The sequence below is a fragment of the Aquila chrysaetos genome, chromosome Z (assembly GCF_900496995.4).
Source record: "Aquila chrysaetos chrysaetos chromosome Z, bAquChr1.4, whole genome shotgun sequence".
NCBI lineage: Eukaryota > Metazoa > Chordata > Aves > Accipitriformes > Accipitridae > Aquila > Aquila chrysaetos.
The window spans coordinates 42915877-42937254 of record NC_044030.1 but is presented as its reverse complement, the minus strand read 5'-3'; the positions used below and the strand labels follow the sequence as shown (position 1 = coordinate 42937254).

At 39.5% G+C, this 21378-nt stretch overlaps 1 protein-coding gene across 4 annotated transcripts in view; it reads left to right on the top strand.

Annotated features, from left to right (window-relative positions):
• Window positions 1-21378, top strand: part of NTRK2 (neurotrophic receptor tyrosine kinase 2) — a 208383-nt gene that overhangs the window by 97478 nt on the left and 89527 nt on the right. The gene's annotated exons all lie outside the window — the stretch shown is intronic.

The following is a 21378-nucleotide window of genomic DNA, read 5'->3' as shown; positions in this document are numbered from 1 at the left end:
ACCAGCATTTTGCAGTTGTTTGAATGGTTAAAAACTTTCAAATGGTTTGTAAAGTTGGAAGCCATTATCAGACAAATAAAAAAAATGCATCCTTTCTGACATCTTTTTAATTCAGCTGTCCTTTTCCTGTTGTATATTTAATATTTGCAATAATTTGAAAATTATTCATGGATTGGGCAGCTAAATATTTTGTTTGTATTCATTGCAAAAGAAAAACCCAGAAGCTTACCTGAAGTTTTTTAGTATTTTCTTTTCCTCCTCTTCCTCCTCCTCCTCCTCCTCCTCCTCCTCCTCCTCCTCCTCCTCCTCCTCCTCCTCCTCCTCATCATCATCATCATTCTGTCTGGCTTCTTCTCTTCTTTCAAATTTTCAGTTGATCTGTCTTTCCTTCTCTTCTGTTCTTCAGAGAGCTCAACATCCTTCTTCATGAGCTGTGGTAAGCTCTCTTCTCCATAGGGTACAAATGTGGAGGGTCTTTAAATGTCCTTTTGAAAGGCTTTGCTGTCATTACTTTATGGTGTAGAGTATTCCAGATTATAATGTAGCCCCAGGTTTTGCCAGATTTTGTCATCAGATCTCCACAGCAAGAGTTTGTGGATGGTTGGAGGTATTGAGAACTATAAATACAGCATTATAGGAAGCACAGAGAACATTGGTACTATGTATTTCACATGTTTCATAGCCCATTCCATTGTCCCACTTCCATGGGAATGTGAATGCCCAAGCTTTTGAAGCTGGCTTCCATTTGTTCTGTTTTTCTTTTGTACATACAAATTAAATCTGCTGTGAAAACAGAAAATGATGTATTAATTGGAAATAGAGCTGTTAAGTTCCACAAGCATGTAGACTGTATGATCAAACTTGTAGAATATGTTACTGTCTTGTAATTAAAACCTCAAGGTTAACTGGTTAACATTTTCATCAAAAAAAGATAAAAAGCCCACATTAGAGTGTGTATTGTTTTGATATGGACATGCCATAGCCTTCTAATTTTAAAAGCATCCTTCCATGATTAGCTATATATTTGCAACTGCAAGGACTCAGTGTGGTGGATAAGCACATGTCCTGGCCTGGAGTAGAGTCACAGACAATGTTGAGCCAAACTGCTTTCATTTCAAAGAGGGCAATTCCCCCATAGTCCCTAGAGGCACCAACTCACAGCACTGTTACTAAGCAGATTGTGTCTTAATATTGGAGGAAACTCCCCTCATTGCACACACATTTTCACTGTAACTTTGTTCCTCAGCTGGAATGACAGGAACAACCGTATAAGATTTCAGGGAACTATCTGATATTTAAGCAAGTAGAGGGTGAAGTCACGGCCTTCTTGTGATGGCTTTGATTTTTCCTTGATGTAAGCAGTGTAGGGCTCACTCCTCAAGCATGTCGACAAAACAGGAAGAGAAATCCTGATTTTTTTCCAGAGATTTTTATTTGAGACAGCTATTTCATTGATATTACTGGCTTTACTAGTGTAAGAGCAGAACTGGGCAGCCATGCCACTGCACAAACTTGAGACCAGAGTCTTTGGCAAATACATTTGAAATGTCTTCCACTGCTATTCAGAGCTCTGTGTTCCTTAGTCTGCCTTAGATTTCAGGGTCAACTTAAAAATAGGAAGAGAGTAATTCTGTTGCTATCAAAGTATAGAACTTAAGTATTCTTTAATAAAATCTATTTTTCACATGTTGAAAAAAGTAATATTCTAAATGATAGAATAAAAATGCCTTCTACCATAACATAACATCACATCATAAAAAAATAGTTTGCTGTAATCCATCAGCAAGCTGTGAGTCTTTTCTGTCTCTTTCCCCTCTAATTCTTCATGTTGAAACTGTTTTATATTTCTTGTAAATAATAGACAATCATTGTTTTTATTCCTAACTACTACCATAACAGTTGGGACAATCTATACTTACAAAAAATGTACTTAATGAACTTAACTATTAGCAGGCCAATAAAGTTTTATAATTCATTATCATTGTGTATTTCACTCTGTAAATTGATCACATCTAGTATTTCATTAGTGATTGTGCAGTGTATTGGAAAATATGTGAATCTTGGAGTTCTTCAGCTGTTATCTGTTGTTATAAATGTGCTTATTGTTGCTTTTGTTTTCTGATAAACAGTGAGATTAAAATCCTTAATTGTATTTTTATAGCATCTTGAATGGTTACCCTATTTAAAAAACACCCTCTGCCCCCCCAAAAAAACTGTTTGCAATAGTTTTATTTCTATTTAATTTAATTTAAATGTATGTGTGTTTAACATGTACATTCAATTGTGTGTGTGTGTGTGTGTGTGTGTATTCAGATCAAATGACTACATATTCCGCTGTTGACCATAAGGCAGGAAGTTTTACATGTCAGGCCATGTTTCATCTACTCAGAACTTAAGGTAGAAAAAGTTGGTTGGTGGAATACACAAGTAACCTGTGCTTATTTTCCAACTATTTTGAGGAAACATCAGTGCTGTGATTTGAAGGGTGTGTTTTGCTTTGGGACTTGCATCTGTTGGCCTGGACCATCTGGATTTCTTGACAGACCTAATCAAACAGAGTACACAAGAATGTTGAAATGGTTATGTCACAGTTTAAGCCCACGTTTTTCCCTTTTTTGCTTTTCACTAGGGCATGTCGTATTTTCCCACAAATTTGATTGCTGTATTTGGACTATAGCAGATGTGGATATTGCATTACATGATAATTTTCTTGCTGCTTCTGAAATGTTTGGTCACATTTTTCTCTTCTGGGAGCTCAGCATATCTCTGAGCATTGTACCAGATCTGCTTTGTATGCCCTTAGGGAATTTCAAATTTTTCACCGATTGGCACAAATATAATGTCATGTAGTGTGTTTTACACATATGCTTTTTTATCATCATCTATGTACAATATGCCTTTGGAACTAATTTGATGCATCCTCACTATCTAGAAGAAACAGGCTCGATGTAAATGCCCATTCTTTTTCTAAGAGAAGCTTTCAGTAAGACTTGCTATTACAGGTAAATTGTGGTATTTTTTAAGCTGGTAGACACAATTATTTTAAAGAAAGTATTCAAACAATATAAAATATTAGATTCATGAAAATCCTTTACCAAGTGGAAGAACATATTGAAATTGTCATGTATTGGATATTTTTTTGAGTGGCAACAAGCTTGCCTTTGAAATACTCTAATATAGGGTTTGCAGCCTCAGCAGAGCAAGAAGTTATCTGGGGAGAACAATCAAAAACTGAAGCTGAGTAAAGGCAAAAGTGAAAATAGCCATTTATGTTGCTCAGGAAATTAGGAAATCAACAGGTTGAGAACTAACAAAGTCTTAAATGTTCTTGATAATCCAAATTAGTGTAAAAATGCAAACAAGGGTTCATTTTTTTAAAGAACATGAATTGTAACTTAACAGTATTCTTGTAGAAGTCTTTATTTTGTTCTTTTAAAGAAGAAAAAAATACAAACAGCATGTATTGGTTATTTGTGTCTCAAGAAATTGTTATTTCCATCTAATTTCTCCATTAACATACTGCAAGAATAAGAAGTTAATTTCATAGGTTAGTTTGTAATTCTGTTACTATTTTAAAAGTAAAATTAATTTAAAGATCACCTTTCAGGTTGAGTAATTGATGTTTCTTCCTATATTATGTTAGTAATAAGGCTCAAAAGCAAAAATACAGAGCACATAATAAGCAGTTCTTTGTATATTGCAGTTTCATGAGAATGGTTGCAAATGTCACAAAATTCTGGTTTCTGATATTTAGATAATTCTGTTGAAAGACCTGTTTGGCACTGTGTTTTACCTATAAAAAGCAAATACAGTGTGCAGGTTTCTAAATTAAGTGTTCTCTAGCTAGTTTGTTGACGGTGACAGATACTTTAGATTTAAATGATAATGTTTTGTTCGGCTTCCAAGTTACTATCCAGAGCTTTAGGACTTTCATCGTCAGAGCAGAGTTAACAATGAAGGAGTCAGATGTCATTAAGGTCTATAAACAGAGAATGGAGTTTCGATTAAAATAATTCCCTCAAAATGTAAAACTGCAGTTCATAGTGTGTGATAAAAGACAAAAGTGGGTAAAGAGAATAGAAAGATGCATTTGAAAGCTGAAAATTAATTCAGATTAGAGTTCTTGTTTGGTGCACAAGTTGATACTGCGTTTAACAACTCTTAATAGCTAATATTAGGTATGAGAAGTTAGAGAACAGAAAGTGGTGAAACTCTTTGTGGCCAGATGGATAATTGGTTGTGCAGTTTCTTGATGACTAGTGTGATCCCACTGAAGAGTCATCACTCTGGAAGGGTTTTAGCACAATTTCAGTGTCTACATCATTGAAGTCAATGATGCCTCAGGAATGGATGCATCACCCCTGCCTCAGGGAACATGATCCAAGAAAACAGCTAGTTCTATATAAACCCTTGTCTGAGGGCTGGGTAGCATTTCTTTCACTTTGTTGTCAGCCTATGCTGAGTTTTTGTAATGTCTTTACTCCAGCAGACGTCCCGGCATAGGCCTTGCTGCCTAAACCAGAATTCCCCTTTATTTTTCTAAAGATGCATGCCATGTAACCAATTTTAATGCTTCCTCATGAGACCTAGCATGATGCAGAGGTCAGAGCTTGTAAGTTAGCTCTTTTCTGCCACTGATGGTTCCAGAATGAAGGCCAACAGCGCTAGCTGTATCAGAGATTCCTGGTGCACTTGTACCTAATTAATGTATAGTCATAAGAAGTTGGTTCACTTCTTTTAAATGTCTTAAGACTCCTAGGAAAAATCCAAGGGCTGTATGTACCTGTGCAGATTAACTATTAGAATTAGAACAAAATGTGAAGTCTCGATAAGTCTATGCTTTGTAGAAGAAAACATTTACATAAGACTCCCATTTTCATTCAGATTCAAAACAGTGTATGTTGCCTTAAATATGAGAGACAAAAGTTAAAAGTATGAAAGAAATTCAGTGTTGGTTTCCTCATGGTAAGCCCTGCTTATTGATTTTTCTGTTAATGTCAGGTGATGAGATGAAAGACCTAGGAAGTTAGTTTCTTTCTTAGTTTTATCTTTTATAAGCCAAAAGTAATTTTTTGGCAGTCTGAGGTACTTACCTCTGTGTTGTACCCCATCTTGGTGAAGTCTGTCTTCTGGGTACCAAATAGCCCAGTGATAGATACCTCAATCCCTGATGGGTCTTGTGAAGGCTTCTGCCACACAAGCAGTAACTCCGTCTTACTACTAATTGCTCAGCTATGTCATTTTTCAACACAGTAATGTTTTTTAAATAGGACCCAAATCATCAACTCTGCATTTGTTTGCTTATGAGAGTATGAATCAAAATCAGGTAAGCTGACTGTGAATTGCCTGTGTGTTTCCTTTCTCTAGTAACCACCAGGCATTTGAGGTATGGTTTTTGAAGCAGAATGCTCAGAGACCAGCTTTCTGCTTGCTGTGTGGTATAACAGGTTACCTTTTCCCATATGTCAGCGTTGGTTTTCCCTTGGGAGTTGAAATAATCTCTTTCCAGGTAAAGAGTCACACTTTATCTCTCTTCATCATTCTGTTAAAAAAAAGGGCCATGTACCTCTTCAAGAGGAAGGGGAAAATTTATCATAACTGCTTTTCCTTCCTAAAGAGGTTGCCAAGTTTCCATTCCCTGTTGCTACATCATACTTCATTGGAATCCAAATATATGTATAAACCTGTTGCTGTTGAACTCAACTACCCCGGGACCCAGGTGAAGTTGTTACCTGTCATTAGGAGGTGATGGCATTTGCCTCTGGGGGCAGTTGTTTCTAACTGTAGGGCTTTAACATATTTTGCTCCTGGGTTCTGGTCTGAACTTTGCCCATGGTGAGAGCGGCTGTAATCACTAGTGATTTGTAGATAGCCCACATGATAGCAGTTTGATTAGTGATTGCCAGAGAACAGATACTCATGCCAGGAAAAAGCAACCTTTGGCAGATGAAGCAGAGAGGCTGAGGATTGATGACAGAGAGGCTGAGTTATCCTCTCATCAGTCTAATTAAAAAGGGTTTGATGGTCTCTTGAAGGGGAGTGAAAATTCTGAAAAACTTCTGATTTCTTTTTCCCATTTGGAGACATGTAGGTCTTGCTTTGGGTGCTATAAGTCAGGCTACTGTAAGATTTAGTTGTTTAATACAGAATATAAATGTAACTTTAACTCACTGTATTCACAAGGAATTCCATCTGCATGTTGCAGGATACAAAGAGTCTGTGCAGATGCTTGCCTGGTTACAGCAGAGCCCTGGCTCTGACCCCAGGTAGAGCACAGCACTGTATTCCCCTATAAAATAAATCAGGGTGTTTATTCGCCTGAGATTTTTGTCATCACTGCAGTTACAGACAGGAGAAATCGTGCATGCCTGTGTGGTCCTGCCTGGAGTCACATCTCTTACTCAGGTAATTTTATCTCCTTCAGGACTCTAGTGAGGGCTGTTTGTGTACAACATTAAGTTGTCCCTGAGTAATGTATAACTGCTTTCTTTAGCATTCTGAAATTTTTTTGTCATTGCTACCTACACATCCCAATTGCAAGTACACAGCTTGTGCAGTGTGATTTTCCCGTGTCTTTCCTTGCATTGCATTTATATTTATGCCACGTGACTGTAAAATGCTAACAGATCAATCTGTCCAGTGGTGAATATATCTGCATGAGATGCAAAACCATGAGGAACTCAAAAGCAATAGAGACTGAGAAAGGTATGAGTCAGATCCTTTAACCAATTCACATCAGCTAAGAGACCAACTTAAATATTTGCCGTTTGTAAGTACTACTACTCCCTACTATTTGGGAATGGTGAATTTCAAAGCTTGAAATTCACTGTCTGTTAACATTTGTAGGAGTAAACATCTTAGGTCTTGCCAGACATTTAACATAAAAAGGAAATGCCAACAAAATGAAGCAATGCAATTTTAATTCCAAAACTGTAAGGGTTTTGTGGTGTTAAATACATAATAGCCATATTCCATGGAAGTTCTGTAGTTTCATTTTTTCTACAAAATTTTTTAGGACATTATGTAGGTGTAAAATAGTGCTATATATTACAGTTTTAGTCATGTGTTACTAACAGAGTGAATAAAGTAATCTCATTTTTTACTACTAGTATTGAATGAGTTTATGTATGATATATACTTTGAAACTTGCTTTAGAACCCAGATCAGTGAGTTAATTCAGCAGGGCTAGTTTATTTTAAATTCAGGACCCCAATGTCTTTGTGCTGGTGTTTGAATCATTAGTACTGTATTGATCTTCATTTTGCAAGTGATTTTGATCTTTATTTTGCAAATAAACATATATTTTTCATTAAGCATTATAAGAAATATCCCTGGATGTGAATATTAGTTAATTTTTTATAATAATTGCCTGGCAATTTGAAATGAAATTGGTGCCAGATGACATTGCTAGACTTACAAAACATCAGAAACCTGTTGTCATCATACTCATGAAGTTTCATTTTAAAAATTACATCTGTAGTGAGATCCTACATTATTCTTGCTTTCTCTTAGAAATTTAAATGGGTGAGTAGCTCAGGACTTATTTTTTGCTTCCTCTTTCAGGCTGCTTAGATAACTTAGCTGTTTGAAGTTGTCATATCTTTGTTCCTTGGGTTTTGCTACCATATCATCAAAACATGGAGGAATTGGCTGGTAAAGTAAGAAAAGTTGCTACTGTCTCAATAAACCAAATTCTAATGCCTCTGGAAACTGTATTGGAGAACAAAACCATCCCAACCACTCAGTCGATGAACCGTGTACTTTTTTTAAATGAGCTTCTGTATCTGTCTAAGGTAACATGACCAAGAGGAGGGAGCAGCCAGCAAAACCCGAGGACACTGAGGCAGTGTGGTGTCCCCTCCCTGCAAAGCCAGGTACGCCCCTAGGGATAATGGGCTCCTCTGGTTACCAGTGCAGTCCAGCCGCCCCCAGCAGAAGCCCAGTGAAGCTGTTTATGTATTGGCTGCTTCCTGCCATCTCTCTTCTGAGGTGTCTTATCTCTGTGGGCACAGAGCCCAGCTTAAAGCCTCCCAAAGGGTTGTGCACCCAGGCGTGCCCCCAGTGCTGGAATGGCACAGATGGTGTAGATGGCTTCAGCAGATTTTTGTGATGATGAGCATGCTGCCCTGCCTCCAGATAGTGCTGATTTCCAAGGATACAAGCTTGCTTATTTACCGCTTTCCTGCTTCTTGTTGGGCCTTAAAGAGGAGGAGGGAAGTGAGATACTGCAGGAGAAATTCACTTCTGCTGGCTCCCAGCCCAGTGATAAGCAATGTCTGGCATGCTGGCTTGTCCCCATCACATCCATCCCTCCTCTGCAAGTCCATATGATTGCATGAGTGAAAGGTGAAAGACCAAAATCTTCCTAATTTTAATAATCCCAGCAGCATCGTAATGAAAACCTAGCTAGATAGCTTTTACATCTCTGGTAGAATGCAGCCAATCGTACTGTCTTTAATCCTCTCCCTGGCAAAATTCCCATTGACTTCAGTGGGAGTTTTGTCTGAGCATGATCAGAGTCGGAATTTCAGGTTTTGGTCCTATATTAATTTCTCAGCAAGAAAAAGAAATGGATTTTATATATTTTCAGTTAACCATTAGTAAGACATGAAACTGTCATTCTCTATAATGTAGTGATACAAATATGGGCAATTACATTTTTGGCATTGTCTCTTGGGAATAATACAGATCTATTACTTTAACCCATTCCTAACATAATTCATGTGCAGCCATATATTACAGATACTGCCTTTCAGTGACACAACTAAGTGCCACAGCAGTACAAGACAGTTTGCCAAAAAAGTTGTAGTCATTCTTAATACAAAGACAGGGGTCCTAATTCCAGTGTCATTCATAGGGATTTTGCACCATTGTGATGTTAATAAATTATTCTCAGTTGACATTAAGATGAAGGCAATTAGACTCTTGGTATTGCTGTTTCATGATTTCTGTTCATAGGATTTCATGCTTCATATTTTGTTTCACTTTTTCACCCCATCCCCAAATTTGTTTTTCTCTACGTTTTTGATTAACTAGCTAGTTGGAGCTTAGCACATTATTTTGGGGGGGGGCAGGGAAAGAGGAGAAACCTCACCTGGCAAATTCAAGTATGGTGTAGAAAAATCTTTGGGGGAAATGGATTATTTCTAAAGACTGTGAAAATGAAAAACTTTCAATTTATTGAAATTGTAGTATAAATGTGTACATCCCAGAGTAGGGAGTACTAAGTGACTATGTTCCTGCACTGATGTCTGATACTTGGATATTTAGTATGAGTGTGCATGAAGTGAGTATGTGCTTTTTTTGTGCATATGGGAAGTGCATGTGTCTGCCTTTCACAGTCTAGTCCTTTGCGACCTGTTTGTATGTGACTGTTACAGACTCCAGTTTTGAATCTAGTCCAGTGCAGGAGAGGATGGTGGCTGTGTATGGTTTGATTTGTTTTGCAGCCTCTGAAGACAAGATTGTTTTTGCAGATCAACTCAGACATACACTAATTAGAAAAGTTCATAGAGTCTTTTACATCAGTCAGTGCTAACGCTCTACATGTGTTCATTAGATTCATATAGAATTACAAACCCATTTTTTTCTGCTTTGTAGTATTTGCTTGTAATGGTGGTCAGGAATAAGGCTGTATTATCAACTTCCTTTAGCAGTTCCTTGTTGAGAGTATTTGATTTCCATGTAAATCTGTTCTGATAAAGTTGTTGCTAAGAAGCAGCCATGACTGATTTTTTTTTTGAAAGACGAAGTGACACTCTGAGAACAAATGAGTGTCACCCTAAAATACTTGAGTATAACAAGTGCTAATGCTTTTTAATGCTGACATATAAATTACAGCATCACAAGAGGCCATGTGGATAATTGGGAACTGGATATTACAAGGTGATAGGAAGCTTCAGATTTAAGAAATCCAGGGAGATGTTAGAAAAAGAGAGGACAGATGAGCCAGGTGATCAAGAGAGAATCAGTTGAGAAGAAAGAGGCAAAACTCTCCATAAAAGAAGAAGTGAGTAAATAAGCAGAGGAGGCACATCAGAAAAAAGCTAGGGGAGAATACTTAGTAAAGTATTTAGAAGTAATAGAAGCAGCAGAAGTAATTTCTGAAAATATTATGTGCAGCATCCTGAAAAAAGAGAACCACTGCTTTATTTAGAGCCCTGCAAAATAGAAACAACGATACTTCCAATGTTTTAGCAAAACCTCATTGTAATTTTGTGACCGGTTTTGTGATCAGTTTCATAATAAATGCATCCATTTTCAAATCTGCTGTAGCAAAACTTCCAGAGCTTGGTTTGTAGTGTGGCCACCACTGGGACAGCTGAGCTAGCTGGTATGGTGCAAATAGCTTTGAGTGTGGGCCATTTTCCTGCTTGCCATAGAGGCAATTTCTAGGAAGGCTGTCGGGAGAGAGGTAACAGGAGGAATCTCCAGCAGATGAGCATCATGTGGCAGGGAGGAGGAGGTGTCTGTAAATGGCAGTAGAGGACCAACATCTAGAGGCAAGTCAGCCAATTTGGGCAGCCAATCCCACAGCTTGTGAGTGATGCTGCTGGGACAGAAATTTGACATGTTGCCTTTCCATCCATGAGTGTCATTTGCTCCACTGCAGTAATTTTCAGATCTGCATCTGAAGAGGGTTTTGAGTATGTAAGTCTTCACTGCCTTAGTAATTGTGCTGTGGGAAAGAAGGGTGTTGTTTGGAGGCAATTCTGCATCTTTGATCTGAAGCTGTATTGGCAAGGGTATTCCTTCAGTCTGTTCAGCTCCCTCCCATCTCCAAAGGTGTATTGTTTTTCAAACAGTGTCCCAAAAGATCTAATTGAGCATAATCCAGAAGTCTATAACCATGGAAATGGGAAGTGATTAACGGAAAATGATTGGTTTTCTTTTCTTTATGATTTCTTAGAGGTGCACAAAACCACCAGATGCTAGAGGGAGTCTGTTGCTAAGGCTATTCCACATTGAGAACATGGCAGATGCTTCACCTGGGTGTCACAAGAATTTCTAGTGACACATGATTGCTGAGCACCAAAAATCTTCCCAGAAGAAGGTTCTGGCCAGTCTCTTGCCAGCCAGCAAGGTTTTCTGAGCACGGGCAGTGATCTCTCTTTGAAGGCCAGGGATGTGTATAGCTGCTGAGTGCTCTAGGGACAGGGGCTACGGAGAAAGCTGCTGAAATGATTGCTGTGACAGAGACAAAAAAGGAATCAGTTTCACTATTGCTAAGTAATTTAATGTCAATTGTGGAAAAAAATATCAGGCACTAATGCTCTGGAAGGAAAGTAAGTTGCCTCTTGCTTTGTGCTCACTGAAGGCCAGTTTTGGACAGCCTCTCTTCTGTGCTGAAGCTTCCTGCCCTTAGAGCAGCCCTCTTCCAAAGGCCAGATACTGTCTCTCAAGCAGATGCAAAATTGGGGCCATCAGGACCCAAAGCCTGTTCTGTTCACCCAAGGAGAGAGTGAACTACTTGACAAGAAATAGATGATGGAGTGTCAGTTCACCATCTTCCCATGCCCTCCTCTTCACGTGTAGGTGGGTCTTTGAATTTTCTTTTTAAAACCTGTTTTCAAGGATGGGGAATGTTTGGAGATGAAGGGGAGCCAGTCCAAGTCAGTGCAAGTCCAAGAAAGCTTTGGTTGGGCTGCAAGATCATCTCAGTGAGAGCTGAGTAAACAGCAAAACCAGATTTCTGCAGATGTTGTTTACAATTTGAGCATCATGTTTGGGCTGATTGTGTATAATCATTCAATTTTGCTTCTGTGCAGAATGTCATGTTTAAGGTTAGCTAGTGTGGATGTAAATGAAAAATTAATTTGAAGCTATTATGCTGGAATGTTTGTTGAGAGCAAATTGAGAGGTATATTTCAATGTAGGACAGTGACTTCATAATTCGTGCAATTTTACGGGCCTGTAAGAATCTTCCACTTACTAGAAAGTGAGAAATTATACAAGACTCTGTGTTATAGTGTCATGTATTTAACATTTCCAGTAATGAAAACTGTTCAGAAACAATTAAGGGGGAAAACCCCACTGAAATAAATTGTATGTAAAGAATGCAATTAAATAATGTGTGTTCTAGTAGAATAATCCACTGTAGACTGTGGATTCATGCATTACTGATGTGCTTCTCTCCTGACTGAACCCATCTTGATACTGAAGCCTGCAGAAGTAACCTGCTAATGCAGTGAAATGTATGTAGTTTAATTATATATATTATATGTTTGTTCAGCTACAGGCCTCATTCAGTTCTGAATAGATATAAATCAACATTTGAAGAGACCAAAGTATCTGCCGTAAGACCCCTCAAGGTCTACCTTTTTGGCATCATGGAAGATTAAGGCTGGAAGGGGACCTGGGGTATTCTTCCCTGTCCTAAACCTGTATCAATTATACCTGTATCTTTTCCAACACATATTTTACTGGTGTGGCTTCAAGATCTCCAGAAGTGGAAATTTCTGTACAATTTATGAACAATTCCAGTGCCTGAGGAAGTCTTCCTAACACTTTAGCTCAGTCTTTCTTGATACACTTTTGTCATGCAGCTTTTCATTCCTCTCTAGCATAGGCATGAAATAAATATTGTTCCCTTCCATTGGAAGGCTATCCTTGTGTACGTCCTCAGACCTCTGTTTAGGATAAAAGAAATTCCAATTCTTCAGGTTTTTTTCAGGTCTCTGAGTATTTCTAGATTTTTCCATGTCATGTTTTCAGTTGATTTGCTTGGATGGGAGAGTCCTGTAGATAGTATCTCTGTACTCCCAAGAAATAATCAGGGAGGATTTAAAGAAGGGAAACAGTTTCATTAATAATGCTTTTTAAAAAAAAACCAAACCACACAAGCAACAAATACAAGTTTATTATCAGGGAGCATTTCTCCATAACCTGGCATATCTGCATATTATCTAACCATGTCTAACTAAACAGAATTTGCAAAATTGTTCCAGTTGACTACTCCAAGTAGCTTTGCTGTTCTCTCAGATAAAGACTGACTGCCAAAAAAGCATAGGGAAACTTGTGTTGCTTCTGTACACATTGTATTTATCTTCCAGACAACAGAGGAACTCATTCCCAACCCTAGAAATGGGACTGTTAAACCTTGGATTATTTATGAAAAGTGTATAGGGAAGAGATTGTTGAATTAAATAGCTTTAAAAGGAAATGAAAGGCAATGAGGATTTAATTTTGGCTGAATTATTCTTTTTTGCTTGATGCCAACAAGTGCATTCCATCTGATCTTTATTCTTATTGCTGTGATTTATTTCACTGTAGGACTTTTGAAGGATTGTCTTTTTACCCACATTTCCTAGATATCCAAACGTGCAGGTGGCTATAATGAATGGTCTTGGTGATGTATATTAAAAAAGAGAAATCATTATTTCTTTCCTTCTTTCTTTAAAATTTTCTGCTTCCCTGTATCCTTACTTCTCTGGCTCACATATTTTTATTGATTAATACACCACATCCCTGCTAGATTTTTGTCTCAGGTCTGTGTTTCATTTTACTACCAATAATGAGAGGCCATAAATTCATCATTCTTTATGACAGGACACATCATCTGAGCAGCAGACACTGCAAAGATGTCCACGAAGCACTGGGCAGCTGTATAGCCAGCATTTATCCTACAGCTGAAGGAAGGCTTTAAGTCCCAAAGGGCTCCATGGTGCGACAGCCAGGGCTGGCAGTCCCTCCTGGGTCCTGGTCATGACTTTGACAAAGATCCATCCCACCTGCAGCGCTGGGCAAGTCAACAAGCCTCACAGAGCTCCTCCTGTTGCCTCCAAATTGGGAATAATAGTAGCACGTACCTCACTGAGGATGAACTGTGAGGATTTATTGGTTATGGTGCTTAAGACTTTGAAGATATGTATCAGATTGTGGTTGTGATATCTGTTATACAAATGCCTCCCATTCCAGCTGAAAGGAGAAAGAAATCAGCAACCTTTGTGCCGCAGGCTGAGGCTGTGCTGATGGTATCCCTGGGGAGAGCTGGCCCTGGAGTGAGGCCAGGGCAGAGGGGGGTCACGCATCTTTCGACCTGCACAGACACTACTAGCAAATCCAGTATGTATTAGAGACCTCATCCTTTTTCCTACAGGGTTTTGCAGTGCTGCAAAGGAGGTTTCTTTGGTGAACTGCCGTGCCAGTCTGTCTCAGATGTAGACACCTGTGTCTTTGTTCCTGCATCCTGTAGGTTGCATGGCTTTCAGGGAATGACCTGCATTATGAAGGGATCCCCTAGGTTATCCTAGGGAGTCCTCCCTATTTGGAATCCTCCCTTGCAGAAACTATGACCTTTGGAATGCTCTAGGCTTGTGTGTAACAAGATGTGTGAATGTGTGCATACAGGGGAGTATAGATGAGGCTGTGAGAAGAAAGGCGGCTGAAAGGAACTGACTGGGATTCCTTCACAATCATGCTCCAGAATAAAACTGAAGCAAACAAATATGCAGCTGTGGCTTTTAGATTCGAAGCCACAAAGTAAGGCCTGATGAAATACTTGAGTGGCTAAAATTTGTGTGTAGTCATTTCAGTGGAAATTACCCATATTGCATGTTTGTTGCTCTCTAGAGGAGTTAGGCATTTGAAATAAGTTTTCCAGCAAGAGAAACATGCATTTTAGGGGAAGAGCATTTAGGTCACTGTGACTGACCTTTTGACACCTAGCAACACTGAAAATTTGGTACTGTAAAGCTGAATAACATACCTGTTATTTCATTAAACTCAAAGGTATGCAAAGAAAATAATCCGGCACTGTAGCGTATTTCCTCTGTATGAAAGTGATACAGTGATAACAATGCAATTTAGTCTTTTTGTGAAACTGCAACAAATGAGGAAAGACAAAACATTGGTCTTTCACATGAAAAAAAAAAAAACAAACCACCTTGGATTCTTGATCACCCAAATGAAACATTACATCAAAGTGGGGTGGTTTCATCATGATTTTCAAACAAATGTCTCCACTTTGTTTTGCAGTGGTTGTAAGTGAACAGACTCCTAAGGGCTGCTTCTTGAGTTTAAACCTTTATTTTCAGCCACTTACTCCTGCAAGAGATCTCCAAGGAGTCCCCTTCCTTCAGTTATTCAGAGATTGTTAGAAGTGCATGCTGATAGGGAACAGTCTGTTGGGTGTGGGGAAGTTCTCCAGTTCTCTGTTCTGGTTCCCCTGACTTCCTGGGAGCATGCTTGTGGATGGGAACCGAACTTTTTGGGCAGTGTCAGAAAGTTTTTCTCACCTCATATATCAAGAAGCAACAGAGTACAAGCTTAAACAAGCACTAGTGGGTGCAAATCAATTAAACAGATTAATGATACCTGTCAGAAGATGTGAAATTATTTATTCTCTAAACACCCAATCCTGGCAAATCTCAGTTTTCTGAGTCACAAACTTAATGTTTACAGTGTGTTTTTTGGCTCAGTGTGCTGCACCGGGCTGGAAGGACATGCATTGTTTGAGCTGTGAAGAGCATTGTGTTTCAGCAGGATAGACTTGGGCATAATGTTGCTTGGGGTGATCTTATTCTTGTGTTTTCTCCACCACAAACAGAGAAGGAGTAACCCCATAATACTCGTTTTGCAACTGACTGTGACAATGACTATTGAGGTGACTTCACTGAGGCTAACACCAATGGCTGTGTTCTCAGGAGCTGGCAGGGATGGGGATATGAGACAAGAAGGGTCAGTTGGAAGGTGGGGAGAGACAAGAAATGCTATTGCTCTGCACAGCTGAACTGCTGAGAAAGCATAGGAGTACCTTGCCTTGAACCTTCCCCTCGTTAAAAGCATCAGCAGCTGCAAAGCAAAGAGCATCACTTTAATAAGCCCACTCTAGTTTTGCAGAAGAATCCGACTTTACTTTGAACAGCTGCACCAAGCAAAGTGAGGCTAAACTGGTTTCTCTTCGGGAAGCTTATTCAACCAGCTTTAGATGTTTTTCCTTGCATTCTATTTATGCCTTTTAATTCAATTCCTTGTATTCAGCATGCAGCGTTTTTAAGAGACCAATAATATAAAATAATGTTTCTATAATTGCATTACTACTTATTATGCTGGGGTCTCTTATCCACTCTAACAGAACTGCATAAACATTATTTAATATCACAGTTGCCTATAGTTGTTGAATTTAGGAATGTAAAAGAGCATTCAAAATAAAGCTTGTAGTATCTCAGTCAGAAAAAAGTGTGCCAAGCCATGACTGATGAGTTGTCTTCTAGAGGGGGTGAAAGACAAGGTAACAATTCAAGAGTTAAGCCAAAAAGATGTCTCTTCTGGTAAGAAAGTTGGATCCTAGCTTGGTGACAGGAAAAATTGAATATCTGCTCTTGCTGAAGCATAGAACTTACCTTTTATTTATGCAGAAAAGAAGAACTTCGAATCTACAGGAAATATGGGAGTCTCATGGGAAAAGAAATCTTGTGTAATTGTTTTTTCAGAACAAGGTATTTAGCTAGTGAAAAAATATACCCCTCCCAAAAGGAGAAAGAGAGGAGATTCAGTATGGCCTGGAAATTCAGCAGAGGTAATGCTGACTGATGTGAGTTGCACTCACTGTCCTACTCTTGACTTGATGGTGTGCTGTTACCATATCCCGGCACAGACTGGTCCCTGTTCCCAGGGGAAGTAAGAAGAGCCAATGCTAGCACAAGGTCAATTGAGAAATCTTCCTAGCATTCAACGTAATTTTTCATGGAAGGAGCCACGGTTATTAAGGCATCACAGCACAAAATCATCTCTATAAACAATTCTCTTTACCTGAGCTGCCTTGTAACACTTGACTAAGCAGATGCATCCTTGTAACTACACAGCTGCAACCACAAAGCTAAAATTGGCTGGTTTTTTAGTAATTATTACTCCTATTGTTTCCCTGTGTATCTGAGCCATTAGTAGTGACTTCAGGGATACTTGGAGTGATGTGTGACACACAGAAGTGTGTTGCAAGGAGGGTGCAGGATATTGTAGCCTCCAAGAGATCTTGTTAGAACTTGGAGAGCAAACATGCAGAGTAGATTGCTTATTTCTTTGACACAGTAGGTGGAGGAGGAGTAGATGGACACAGTGCTCATTTGTGACCATCTAAAGTCCGAATGTATGTGCTTGTAAGGAAGGTCATGCCAGGTGCAAACAAAACCTGTATGTTCTTTCTGATTCTGCATTTGAGAGCCTCTTCTTTTTATTTTCTGCCTTAGCCTGCTTAGCTGAGTCACACTATTATTCACTTTGGGACTCTTTCTGTACTTTGATGCACAGGAAGGTCATGTGGATTATTCCAGTGGCAGCTGGTAGTCAGATGTGTTGCCACAGCTAACTACCTAAGTATTAGCAGAAGTCTGAACTAATACAAAGAAAAACATAGCTCCAACAAATAGCAGTGTAGATAGGTCTTGGTAGCATGCATGTTAAAACTGCATTAACTCTGGTGGAGATAGAAGCAGCAGGAAAGGCTGTATTTTATAATCATGAAACTCCGTCTCCTGGCCAGAAATAGCAGCACACTTTGAAAATAGTTAGTTTTATTAAATTTTATTTCTATACCTAAGGAAACTTAACATTTGCTGGTGCCACCAAGGTCTAGGACAGTGCAGAGGTACGCTTTTCAAGAGGTAGCACAGGAGTGCGTTATATTTCAGGGAGGGGTTCTGGCACTGGTGAAGGTAAACCGTGACCGCACCCCAGCAGTGTTTGATTGTCTCCAGTTTTCTGAGATGTGCAGTAAGAGAAGTTTGCTGTTTCCTCCTGTCCCGTACCATGTGCCGAAGATCATTCACAACCTAGGTGTGGGAGGTATTTTGGATTTATTATAGCTTGTCAGTTTCATATCTAATCGGTTTTCTTATATGTCACCACTTTTTCAGAGAGCTGCTGGGTTTTGTACATAGAAGGGATTTTTTCTTGGGCCTTAGTGATGCAGAATGAACAGGTTTTTAGCTCAGCGTCAAAGAGAGGAGAAATTCAGCCCTGCAGTATATAGCTCTCGTGTTTCTTCTCCAGGGCAGGCTACCATTTCTCATCTGGCTGCAGCTTTTATCTTCTTAAGATAAGAAATATGGTCTAAAAATGAAATCAAGTGAAGATGTTGAGCAGCACCTTTGAAGGTGGAGAAGGCCTCTGGAGTTTTCTTAAAAGCTCGACCTGACTGTGAGTCAGCTATTGGCAATAGCTAATGGCTATTGACAACCCATGATTTTCACTCCCACCAATGATGTTTTGTCTAAAATTTTCAGATTTCAGGTTTGAAATCAACAGCAGATTTTATAAAAACCAGAAGCAGTAATAGGTGACTGAGGGTAATTATCATACTCATTGTGCCTTTGACAAGTAATTCAATGACCCTGTTTCATCTGGATGAAAGCACACTTTAAGGCACTTTAAGAAATTACCCTTCAATTTGAGCTCAGTGCATGTTCAGAAAAGGACAGCTCTGGCTTCTTGTCAGCACAGGTGATGTCCTTATCTTGCATCCCTGAAAATGGTTTTGCATTACTAGAATATCAGTCATAACCAGGTGCAATGCTGGCCTGTAACTGTAATGTGGCATAGTGCATTCAAAAAATGAAATGTAACTTTATGGCAAGTGGACAGTCTGGCAAGTAAGTAAATGTGGAAACAGTTTATGTACCAGTTTGCTCACGTTGATGAAAACGTCCCAGCAAAGGGGAAGCTTGAAAGGATGTGACCTCCACTGCCTCTGATACACAAAAATTTGAACCCAAACAACTAATTCCCAAGGTGATTGCATGAGCTGATTACTTGCTAATAAGTGAGAGGGATCACCAAGTGACACAGCACAAAGTTCCCAGAGTTGAATTTTTCTTAAACTGTTTCATACTGCCAGGAATTGCTTTGGAAATCACCTCGTTTTCCACGTTTTCCACTCACAGACGTCAGAGAGCTGAATATACTTGGAGCCTGCTTCATACCACACGGAAGACTAGTTTCTACCAGTTAGCCTAATTGAGTAAATAGATTTACAGAACAATTGTTTATTTTTCACCTGCAGCACTTTGCGGTTTATACTGATTGAAAAAATAGTTCACTGTACAAAATTGCATCTTGGAGTAGTGCAGAAATGATTTGATGAACAGAAGGAGTTTCTGTTCATTATCCCACTTCAACGTCTAGAAATGTGTAATGGTCACTTTTCCTTGCCATCACCGCATGTGTGGTGGAAGCAAACAATGACAAAGAGCTTCCTCCTGTGCAGCAGAGAACAGCAGAGCTGAAAAGGACTTAGAGGCATGCCTCTATTAAATTACAGAGCCAAGAGAATTTGCCCATTTGCTGTAAAGGAAGGGATTTGACCCTCATACTAAAGCTGTATTAGTATAAAAGAACTTTATTTTCCCGGGAAAATGTGTATTTGTCAGGCTGCTTTTTGGTGCCATTAGCTTGACATTCAGAAGATTTAGAGATGTAAGGATGATGTCTAGAAGAAATTGAATGCAGTTTTAAATGGGTTTGCACTCTAATGCCACTGCACACAACTCTCATGCACCTGAGCAATGTGTTGCAACTTCACACAAGTACCTTGTATGCCGTCTGAGGGACTCTTTCCCACAGTTTGTTAGGCTCTGCACTTCATTGGAAAAATCTTCACCAAAATCTCTTAATCCTGGTAGCTTTCCTAGTAGAATCAGTCTTTTGAGGATTTGGGTGATCAGTAAGGACAAAACCAGCCTTGGTATTAGTATTCCACTTGATAAATTGCAGAGATCTAGGCTTCACTTATATTTGTCAACAGTGACTTTCCAGTGAAGTACAAGGCATTTGAAAAATTACTTCTATTGTTTCAAGCCAGTGGAAGAAGTACTTTTTCAAACAATGAGAACATTTCCCTCATGCACCATTAAACCAATGGGCGAGAACAGAAGGCAGGACAGTGTGGGAGTATACTTGAGTCCCTAAAGGTAGGGCTGAATAGCCACATGCCAAATTATTTATGTTTTATTCCTATGAGCCATGCCATGTGACGATAAAGTGCTTTTGTTAATGATACAGTGAGCCACAGAAGAGTAAGAGTTTATTTTCTTTAAAGCTGCCCTTTCTTGGCTGCTGTGTCTAGCACTGTCATAGTTCTAATCTTGCTCCTTAATTGTGTGTGTGTTATTGTGGATCCTGCCCATCTTCTCTCACGTCCTCAATGATGTGTGTACAAGACCTGCTGCTGGTCCCCATTCTCTCTCTCTGCATTCCCCAACTCTCCTGCAGACGCAGATGTCATCTATGTGGCAGGTTACTTAGCTCTTGTCACGCCTATGCACTGTTCCTTCTGTCCAACCTAAAACTCAATCTGGGTCTCCAACATTTTGCAATGGGGTGACTGGTGACTTGGAGTAAACACAGCTTTTTGTCATTCTCAAGGTCCTCTATGCTGCCCCCTTCTCTGGGGGGACATTCACCCCACCTGTCTGATGATGCTGTTGCAGGTTAGGCATTTCCAGAGGGTGAATTTTTCCATCTGTTTCTAGCATCGTCTTTTGATTGTTACAATTAGAAGATGTGAATGCCACCCAAAACCCCTGGTTAGCATGGATGGAGAATGAAGTGAATTGTGACGTGTGTGATCTCTGCTGGCTCCTCAGTGGGCACATTAGGCAAAATGTTGTCTCTGCTAAATGGTGATTCTGGTTTTCTTTGAATGCTGGATGTAAACTGGAAGATGTAATGTGGAATTTAAGTGGCAGGGTTAGATGACAAGAGTTCGAATGTCACCAGCGCTGGTCTTGGTGTTAGATCAAAGGCCTCTGCAGCTCACAGAAGTGGGACACTGTGCTAAGCAGGATTTTTTTACTCATTTACAAGGTTTTATCTCCTTGGCACTTTCACTAAAAGTATAAACCACAGAGTGAAAACAAAACTAAAACTGTCACTGAATTACTGATCAAAATAAACCTCTTTCTGGAAGGTGACTAGATTCAGGTATGGATGGTGGAACCAGTGGGATACTCTCCTGGGCTGGATGAGCCTCTCTGCAGTGACCCCAGATTTTGCAGTGGGGTGGGATGTGTCTTTCCCCCTACTCTTCTCAGCATCTGCTCTGCACCTTCTGTGACTGTTCAAATTGTCCCCTGGATTTTGGCTCTCAACCAACAATGTGTTGTCTTTCAGAAATTACCAGCTTCCTATATCAGGATGAGCCCATCTCCTCTGTGTCTTTTGTCTTGTTATAATGCCATCTCAAAGGGAGGGCAGGCATTCCCTGGATTTGTGGCAATTATTGCAGTGTGATCAGAGTAGGGCATAAGGTAAAAAAGTTAATGTGTGTATTTCATAGCATATTTCTGAGAATGGCAGAAGGAGTTCAACAAATTTGGAGATCTTGCCCAGTGGCAGATGATGCTGGACTCTGACATATTTCGTCTAGGTGATATACCAGTAGAA